The sequence below is a fragment of the Haliotis asinina genome, chromosome 13 (genome assembly GCF_037392515.1).
Source record: "Haliotis asinina isolate JCU_RB_2024 chromosome 13, JCU_Hal_asi_v2, whole genome shotgun sequence".
Classification (NCBI taxonomy): domain Eukaryota; kingdom Metazoa; phylum Mollusca; class Gastropoda; order Lepetellida; family Haliotidae; genus Haliotis; species Haliotis asinina.
In genome coordinates, this window is record NC_090292.1 from 211,257 (window position 1) to 221,260 (window position 10,004).

The following is a 10,004-nucleotide window of genomic DNA, read 5'->3' on the forward strand; positions in this document are numbered from 1 at the left end:
TTGCTGTCCAAACTGTCAATGTCAGTCTGGAAGTTGTCACTTTGTGCTTGCTGTAACCAATACATTGAGGCACCGTTGCATTCCTGAACTGTGAAAGTAGCTGGATATTTTGGACGTGAAGTTCTGCTCTTCTTTAATCCATGCTGATAATCTGCAGAGCTTTTGCCATGATGAGAAATCTGAGGGGTTCAAGATTTCCGACAATTCATGTCAAGATTCAGGATGATCATCTAGTGTAGATGGTTTCAGTTACAATGACACCCATGTGTCTTCCCTGTTGGGAAGAAAATCAGGTGCACTGAACCATGAACTGCTCCCAGTCAGGTGTGCTGTAGTCATTCCTTTTGTTTAGTAATCTACAGGACTTTGTGAACTTGCAATAGGATGCCATTGTGTAGGCTGGCTTGATTCCAGAATTTCAGCGAGTACTGGATTTGTGTTACAGAATCTGTCCACAATATTAGACAGAGTTAAGTTATGCCTAACACCTTCTGCAGACAGTTTCCAAGTCTGAGTTCTAATAATGAACCTTGGAGTTCAAGTTGAGAGATTGATAACACTGATTTACTGGAGTGACACGCATCTTGGAGACTAAGAATTAGGAGATAAACGTACTGGGAAATTAGATGAATGTTATGCAGAATTGATAGTCTCTAAATTAGTCCTTTGAAACCTCACAACCAAACTGTTAAGTATTAAATTATTGCAATGGATAGATAGTTGTTTGTTTTCTGTAGACAATACTTTTTATGTTACAAAGTATTGGAATAAATATGAAAGGCACCTATAACACCTTTCACAGTTGAGATCAATTCACCTCTCATGCCATGAAGGGTTATGCAGTATTGATAGTCTCTAAATTAATCATTTGAAAGCTTATGTTACATAAATAAATCCAAACATGACGGAAACTAGTCCTTAGCATTCCTAGGAATACATTGTTAGCACTATAAAACTCAATGTCCTGCAAAATATTGACGTTTCTTTAAAACAGAGGAGATCTCAGATGTCTGTGAATCACTGATCGGATCGCGACGAAAGAAGACTTTGAACTGAATTTGCTCTCTGCAATGCGAAGTTCTGCATAAAAGTGTTGGTGATGTGACACCAGTTGTTTGTTTGGGAGTGCTTCAAACTTGCTATATATTTCATGATGTGTGAGCAAAAAAAAATGGAAAAAAACCCATATCTTTTGCCAGGTAGGCACACATTTTGCTAACATTTTGCTGTTATCTTTTTCCATAAATACGGATATTTACAAGTCTTTGTGCAGCGTTGAATATTGTTTGTTTATGGTTGGGCCTATAAATTGTAGTTGTGTTCAAAATTCTTATAATGGAAGTTTATATGATAGTGAGGTTCTCTCACAAATAAGGAGGAAATAATCATATCATTTTGTTTTCAAGACCAGGTTTAATTATTATTAATATTGTGCTCATGTTAACTGCCTGGTGTGTTTTGGGTCGGCCATCCTAAATATAGAGTCCAGGTTTAAACTTCATCAGTTGTTGTGAAGCGCCGTGGCTTTCCTCTGAACTTGTTTGTTTTTCATCCCTCAATGAGCCTGGGGGAATAACTTATTGGGTGTATATGTTAAGAGAGAAAAAACAATCCATTCAGGAGACCAAATACAAATGTAAATGTATTCTGTTGGCTATCTTTAACAGCTGGCTCATTACAACCCCCATAATGGTAAACAAAGTTCGTACAGTCAAGATAGTCAGTTTTTGTTTTTTTAATAGTTCCAGACTATTATCTTTTTCATTAGTTTTTTTTTGCCCTACACTTGTTTAAGTTCCCATTGCCAGTTGTTGTTTCTTCATCCTTAGGCATGTTTGGCTTATTTATTCTGGCCTGGTATGGCACTTTCTGTAATTTCTGAAAGCTAACGAAGTTGAAAATGATTATGTACTTTTGTTATCTTATAACGAAATATTTACAAATATTTTTAAAAAACGAGAAATTTTTTCTCAGACAGGCAGACTTAGAGATTAGCAGACGACATTTCTCAATTGATTTATATCCCGAGATATTATTGTGCTAAGGTTTTGGGGTCAATTCACCTGAACTGGTTAGGTTTGCCAGAACTGAGTCAAACTCTTCATCATCGAATTCATCCAGGTCTGGGCCGTATACATCTGTAACACTGCCAAGGGAAAAATCTGCTGTGTTTACATCCGCCATGTTGGTGGTCAAGCGGAAGTAGTGCGGAAGTGTTGTATATGTTTGCAGTGAAAACAGACACATTTTCAGTCGAAATTGATAGTGTCTATTCTTATTGATTGACCAATCAAAATCAAGCTTTTCACATTGCCATGGCAGAATGAACAATTGATGCTTGTCTAACCTGTCTCATACCTCAAGTATGCTACTGGAACAAAGGACTTCTCTGAGGCATCAGCAAACATGTGAAGTTAGATGTTGTAGGCTTGTGATGGAAGTTTTGTGATGTCACTGAAGCTTGAATGATGTGAGGTTGTCAGTCTTGTTTTACCATTCTTCACACATTCTCTGTGACATTGTTGGTAATTTGTCATCCCAGTCGACATTTTGTTGCCATAGGTCTTGAATTATGACTTTCGCTGAATGGTCATTGGTAGCCGCATGGATCAAAGATGAAATAGACACTCTGCTAAAGTGTTCTATGTATGTCTCGTCAGTTCTGCACTATCTGTAAAGTCGACCAAGGACCTGCATTCCAGATGCCCTGATTGTGCGACAATATCCTGCACCTTGGACCAGTGCTGTCATCATTGTGTGCCGCTGTCGACTGCCAACTTCAAGACTTCAAGACTTATTTAGGTGTGAAAAGAAAGCGTTTCATGCAACACCAATGGAAAATGCCTTCTCCAGCACCCTCCATCAGGAGGACAGGCCAATACGTCCCGTGTAGAGAGGCCATACAAAGTTCCTTTGCCAGAGGTCGCGGACGTGGTAGGAGCAACACTGAGGGTCAGCAATGGCAACAAGAGCATGCCTGAGACCCTCCTGCGACACCCGGTAGGGGTACGAGCAAGTGCTTTCACCCTAGCCGCTGAAGGTTTGGACTTTCATGACTGTGTCCTCCCACTCCCAGCCATGCCAGTTTGCCCAACTCCTGTTTAGCAAAGAGCATTCAGATCCTGTTAACCAAACAAGCAATAGAGACAGTGTGAGAAGCACATCAGTCCCCAGGGTTCTACTCACCCACATATTTAGTACCAAAGAAAGATTCAGACAAGCTGTACATGATCCACTACTAGGCAGCATTCAGCAAACTGTATATTTCCGGAACCACTCCATTTCCGGATGATATCATTGGGCCAAACTAGTCTGGGTCATGGCTACCTAGTCTAGACCTGTGACATTTACCATTGGCACAGGAAGTTCCTGAGGTTTGTGTTCAGTAACTTTCGCTACCAGTGGAGGGTCCTCCTGTTTAGAATTTTCACGACCCTGTGGCTTTTTACTCAAATAACATCCCCGATTTCCCGATTTCTACATCTGAGGGGCCTAGACTTCAACCCCTATATAGACGATTCCCACCTGAACAATCTTGGCCCTCAGTTGCTACACAAACAGCTCGTCTTTGCTGCTTGTCTTCTACAGCAACTTGGGTGGATGGAGGCTCAGTGTCAAGAAATCACATCTAGTACCGTTGCAGGAGTTGACGTTTATAGGGTTGTTGTTTCTGACACATAGCAATCTCATCAGAGTCCATCAGGATCAGTGGTCTAAGAACTTCAAGTTTGCAAGTCGAGGTCTCGCTCAACCCTTGACCCTTCGGGTGTGGCAGTCCCTGGTGTGTCTTCTCACGTCGACTCAAGACTTGACTCTCGGGAGATGTTTGATGCTTTGGCTGCGTCAATGATTCCTGCTGCCTCACATTCAAGCCGACAATCTGCAGGTCAGGATCTATCTGTCTTTACTTCTCCATCTGTATCTCCGATGGTGGACAGTCAAGTCGAATGTCTGCGTTTGAGTCTGTTTGACCAACTGCATTCGCGACCACAAGCTCTTCGTCGACGTATTCCTTCAGGGTTGGGGTGCCCAGCCAGGTCGTGGTTCCCAGATCTGTGACATCTTGCCAGCAGAAGGCTGCTGCCCTTACCAGATTGACTGTATCTCCTACACCATCCATACTGCCATCAGTTACAACCCGACCCACTTTGGTTTCATCTTCATTGTTGGTTTATCTTGAGACAGCTTTGTAAGCTAAGGGCTATTCTACAAGTGTAGCTAAAGTCACAGCCTTGGCTCACCGGGTGTCGACTAAATCCCTGTATGATGACAAGTGGACTTCTTTTGAGAAGTTTTGTTGTAAAAAATTAAAAGATCCATTAAAGGTTTCCCCCGGGTTATAGCTGAGTTTCTCCCTTTTCTTCTGAAGTCCAGACATCTTAAGGGCAGTACTGTTGGGACATACCTGTTGGCAGTGAACTTAGTTCTGAAGACTAGAAAGTCCAGCTCCGCACCCCACTTTGGGATATTAATGTCGTGCTATGGCACCTTAGAGGTTGTCCCTACTAGCCTTTGGATCAGTCCTCCTTCGAGGACCTCTCTGGAAAGACGTTTTTTCTCTTAGCTCTGGCCACGATGGCTAGAGTAAGAGGACGTCATGCTCTGGATGTCACCCGTATCCGACACAAGCAATCTCAACATGGATGTGTTCATATAGGTCTATTGTGGGATGTTGTTGCAGTAAAGAACCAGCTTCCTGGGTCTTGGGTCCTCATGATGCAGAGGAATAGGGTTTTTGCCGAGTCAGAGCACTGAAGTTGTACATTGCAAGATTGGCTTCCAAGAGGCTCTCTAAGAATAGGCTGTTCATCCCCTTTTCTTTATCTGCCAAGGGTGAAGTGAACAAAAACCATGTTGAGATCTTACTCTGTCAGACCATTTTGGTCGTCTACGATGCCATGAATCTTCCTCATCCCTTGGCATAAAAAAAGTCAAAAGGGCCCCAGACTCCTAGTCAAAAGGGCCACATGTAAATACAACAATAATAATAACATAATAATAATATTACAAAGAAAATAATGACAAACAATATATTATGTAATGGTTATATATTTCATTTCAGTATCAAAACACTTCCCATTTATGATTATGATAAATGTAATGTCTTTAAGAATGGTACCACAACGCACCAGTAAGAATATAAAATATTACACAAAAACACATATACACAATATATTTCTTTCATGTCCTAGTTCTGTTTCATTTCATTTTATTTCAAGAGATTTCATTCAACGTTCATACTCGGCTGGTCCTGTCAGCCTCAAACCTGCCTCGCCTCCACATGTAGAGCTGGGATGAATTTGTACAGGCCAAGAGTCCGCTCCCCATTCCTACTGTTCATCCGTCTGTTCAAGCCTGAATACAGAATTATATTAAATGATCATTAGAGTGCTGTGCTGTGCTGTGCTGTGCTGTGCTGTGCTGTGCTGTGCTGTGCTGTGCTGTGCTGTGCTGTGCTGTGCTGTGTGACATGATATGATATCAAGTTACCTTCAAGGTAGTTGTTGGTTCTTATTGTCTGGATGAAGACAGACCAGCAGTTGATAGGGAATGTGCTGTTTCTGTTTTCTGCAATTACATAGGCATATTAAAAGAATTCATGTGCAACAACTCTTGTAACAGTTTCATTATCATAATCTATTCTATATAAAATTGTTGAGATTTACAATAATTTTGCCATTGCAAATAAATAACATATTGGTATTACATGTACCTGAAGTCTCAGGTCTTGGCATTTCCTCCAGATGGCTTGAGTGGAAAACACATCCATGTACCCTCACACCTGGCAGAATGACACCAAGAGCAAGCCAGGTGGCAGACTCAAAATCCATGGTGATGACCTTCACTTGAGGAGGGTTGGGCCGACACTCCAGCAGCTGGTGAAACACCTGGATGTGGTCCAGCTTCCTTCTACGCAACATCACAGCAAAGAAGTGTCAGGCACCATCTTCATTTGCTTGGTGATGACCTTCACTTGAGGAGGGGTGGGCCGGCACTCCAGCAGCTGGTGAAACACCTTGATGTGGTCCAGCTTCCTTCTACGCGACATCACAGCAAAGAACATTCAGGCACCATCTTCATTTGCTTTCCAACTTTCAGAAAAGCATGCACAGACATTAATTGATGAAATGGATCCTTGACAATCTTGAATGCACCATCTATAAACCAATGCTGGACATGTGAATGTTGGGAGAGTTGCCTATCTGTAGCAAATAGAAGGTAGCGCTCCTCCGTCCCTTTGATGTCACCGCATAGGAAATTCTCAGACAGGAAATCATCTACAAGCTGAAGGAAAAATACTCGATGAAAACCTGATCTCTATACAGTTAATATCTCCATCTTACTTTATTACAGTCAGGCCGCGTTAGTCCGGACCCCAACAATCCAATTCCCGCGATATCCGAACAATAACTAGCTGTCACCAATCTTGTTTACTATGTAAACTCATTACCTGTTAATTCAATAATCCAGTGCTTCACTCTCCATATCCGGACGCTAATCAGCGGTAACAGATTAGCTAATTACACACAGTTTTGCTTCATTAATCCGGCGGTACATCAAAGAGATTGGGATAATCCCTTCACACCATGAGCCCCATTCAGTGGTAATTATTAAGTGACACTTCCGAGTGGAAGATGTCGTTAGTTTGTGATTTTGATCAATAAGTAGGTCTCACTTTTGGTTAGTTGGAGTAATACCTGTCATGCTTGCTTTCTGTGTAAAACACTGATCGTGTCAAAATGAGATCAGCTGACGCATGTCAGTCATAATGGCAAGTCCCGCCTCTAGGTGTAAAATATGTGAAATTACTGCCGTACAAAAAAAGAGAAATTTGTAGATACAAAGAGAAAACCTGAAAGCCAGTTTTGATCTTATGTGTGAACATTTTGGTCAAGAGTTCGGACATTCTATCGGCAAGAGCACAATTTCGGACATCGGATATGGTTTGTGATTGACTACGACCATTTGAGAGACAGATGCAATCAAGTGGTTGACACGTGATCTTACTTTGTGACAATGCTACCGTCACAAGTGTGCCAATGACCAACGTGAAAGTTCATTTCATTCACTGCATTTCATCCAGTGTGCCAACAAATGCTTAATCTCCTAGAAGCATCAAGAAAACTGGCTGGTCCGAAGTAAAAAGCTCCACCATTCAGAACTGTTACCGTCATGTAGATATCTATTACAAGTGAGTTTTGTTACGTGTATGTATAATCTATCCAGACATGATAATATGCATTGATTGGTTATTATATGAATATTCAAGTTGTTATGTCTACAAACTGTAATAAAGTCTTTTGAAACTTGTAAACGTTGGTATATTTTTGTATTGCCCTGTCAAACAGAAGTAACTCTACTGTAGTTGTGTTCATCAAAGTACGTTTCAGTAGTCCGTACGTTTCACTAATCCGAACATTTTTGATGAAAAACAGAAGTGTCCGGATTATGGCGGCCTGACTGTACTATTAATCTTCTTGCTTTTAAGTACTTTATGCATATAATACCTCAAACTCCAAGTTCTTTTGGTCTTTAGGCCGAATCTTTTCCCTACAAATCTTGCCAGAGTGTCTGGATCCATGACACCTCCTGAAAGAGGGTTGTCACCCACAGGCTCATCTGTAATTTGCTCAGCAATCACTGGACCAGACTCTGGTTAGACACAGCTGTCTCCTTCACCTGAAATTCAGATTAGAATCAAGATTAGGTGAAGCAATACTCATCTGTCCTTGTTAATCATCTTATTACATAAGCATTCATTTAATCCCATTTTCAGTTATTTGAGTAGTAGCTGGTTACTCACTTCAGTGACAATTTATTTAAGGCTCTCACATACTAATTAAGATTTTAACAAAACATGTAAACGAGTTGGCGGCATACCTTCATTCTCACTTGGGCCTGCAGAAGCGAGCCAGACTGAACTGGATGATTGTGTGTATGGGAATCTTTCACAAAGGTGTCTTTGTTTTGAAGCACTGTTGCAGCACACTGGGTTCACCAACAGCAAATACTGTCATCCCTCGCCATAACGCAGGTCTTGGGGTCCACGGATATTAGACATCCGCGTTATAGTACCTATTACATAATGTGGAACAAAGGCCGAGTTAGATCGTATGTTCCAAGGACATAACAAAACTGCTGTTTCATGAATGGGTCCAGTAAAAATATATGGTATCGTTGAAGGTGAAAATAAACAAACTTTGAAAATGAAAATATATATATGTACGGGAAACTTTGCAATGAAAAGTCACTACCTGTTATCAAAGACGTATATTCTCGTGAATATAAGTCTTTGTTGTTATTCAACTAAGCCGGAAAAAGCAATCATCTGTGCACAGATGTTTTGGTTGGGTTATCGCTAAAACGGCACCACAGCAGAACGGCACCAAATTGGCGAAAACGGCTACTGATTAATGGGCTAAAACGTCACCATATATCAAACATTGTTATATTGATCTTATTATTTTGTTGACTTTATTGTTTAATTGTTTGTAATGTTTAGATGTTTATTTCAAGTTATCAAGCATTCTTTTGGGTTGTTTGGTGGTCCTGAAAAGGACTGTTGAGATAGAGTTTTGATACCTCAATGGATGGGCCCATGAATTGCCGCACATCTCGTCAGGAGTTGGGACAAGGAGAGATCATCCTTGAACTGGTTCCACAGTGTGAAAACCTCATCTTGCCTTGCAGATGATGTCTTTCATACATGGGCCTTCAGACGTCCCTCCTGGATGAGCCGGGTCTGGAGGGGAAGCAGCTTGGGTTTGAGAACCACTTTCCAATCATTGTCGGCTGAGTAGACCCATTTATTATCTAAACATAATGCAAGCAACTTCGGAAACACTTTCCAATGCTTGCAGTATTGGTGAGTGTTCTGGTGAGTGTTGAAAGTTGATGGGCATACTTACCTGATATATTTTTTATTTATATTTAGGTAATATATATGTTTTAATTTCACAAAGTCTATTTACGAAACCCTAAAGTGATCATATCAATGTTCATCCAAAGTTCACAATCCAATAAAGTCTACTTACCTAATATATATGTTTTTATTTCACAAAGTCTATTTACGAAACACTAAATGTTTATCCAAAGTTCACAATACAATAAGGTCATCATATCAATGTTCATCCTTTCTTAAATTGTATATGGTGACGTTTTCGCCATAATATTTGTAGCCTTTTTCGCCAAGGGAAGGTTCCGTTCTGTCCAAACGGTGACGTTTTCGCCAGGTGCCGTTTTGCTGTGGTGACGTTTTAGCCTGCTGTTACCTGAGGGTGTCGGGTGTTATAATTCTTCCAGTATCAAATATCTTCATTAATTAACTTTAAACTATTCATCAACCAAACACAGACATATCTCACCGAATAACAAATAATATTTCCGACTGGTAGGCGCCAGAAGATACTTAAACAAATTATTTCCGATCCTCTGCGTGTCCCTTTTATTGACAAACTGACCACTAGTATCCGAATATCCATCCGCCTAATCATGTAGAATCACAAGGTCTTAGTTTATGTTACTTCAGAGAAATTGCCATTTCCACCCAAGAAAAGTGAATCCATAAAATTTGATTACTTGATCAATGCACTTTCCCAGTACATTGACCCTTCCTAACTTGACTTTAATTTTTCCTTTTATTTTTATCAAATGTTTTATAAACTTTTTAACTCAAAATGTCCTGGTTGTACAGGCCCCTCCTGTTGGAGAGCATGTCCCATGCAACTGATAAATGGCTTAAGTTTCATCATACACATATAAACATCATATCAAGATCAATAGCAAAGATTAAAATATACATAAATTATACAATATTAATAAGAAACATCAATAGAATACCTATATATCTAAGGACCCGAAAACTCAAAATGCCAAAATACAAGTAAATGTCTCAGATAGGATCTGTCTTTGGTTGTACCTATCTGAGAAGCGAAACAGTCATGTATCAATCAACAACCCTGTAACGATATCTGAATAAACATAGCCGATGCAGATGTATTGTA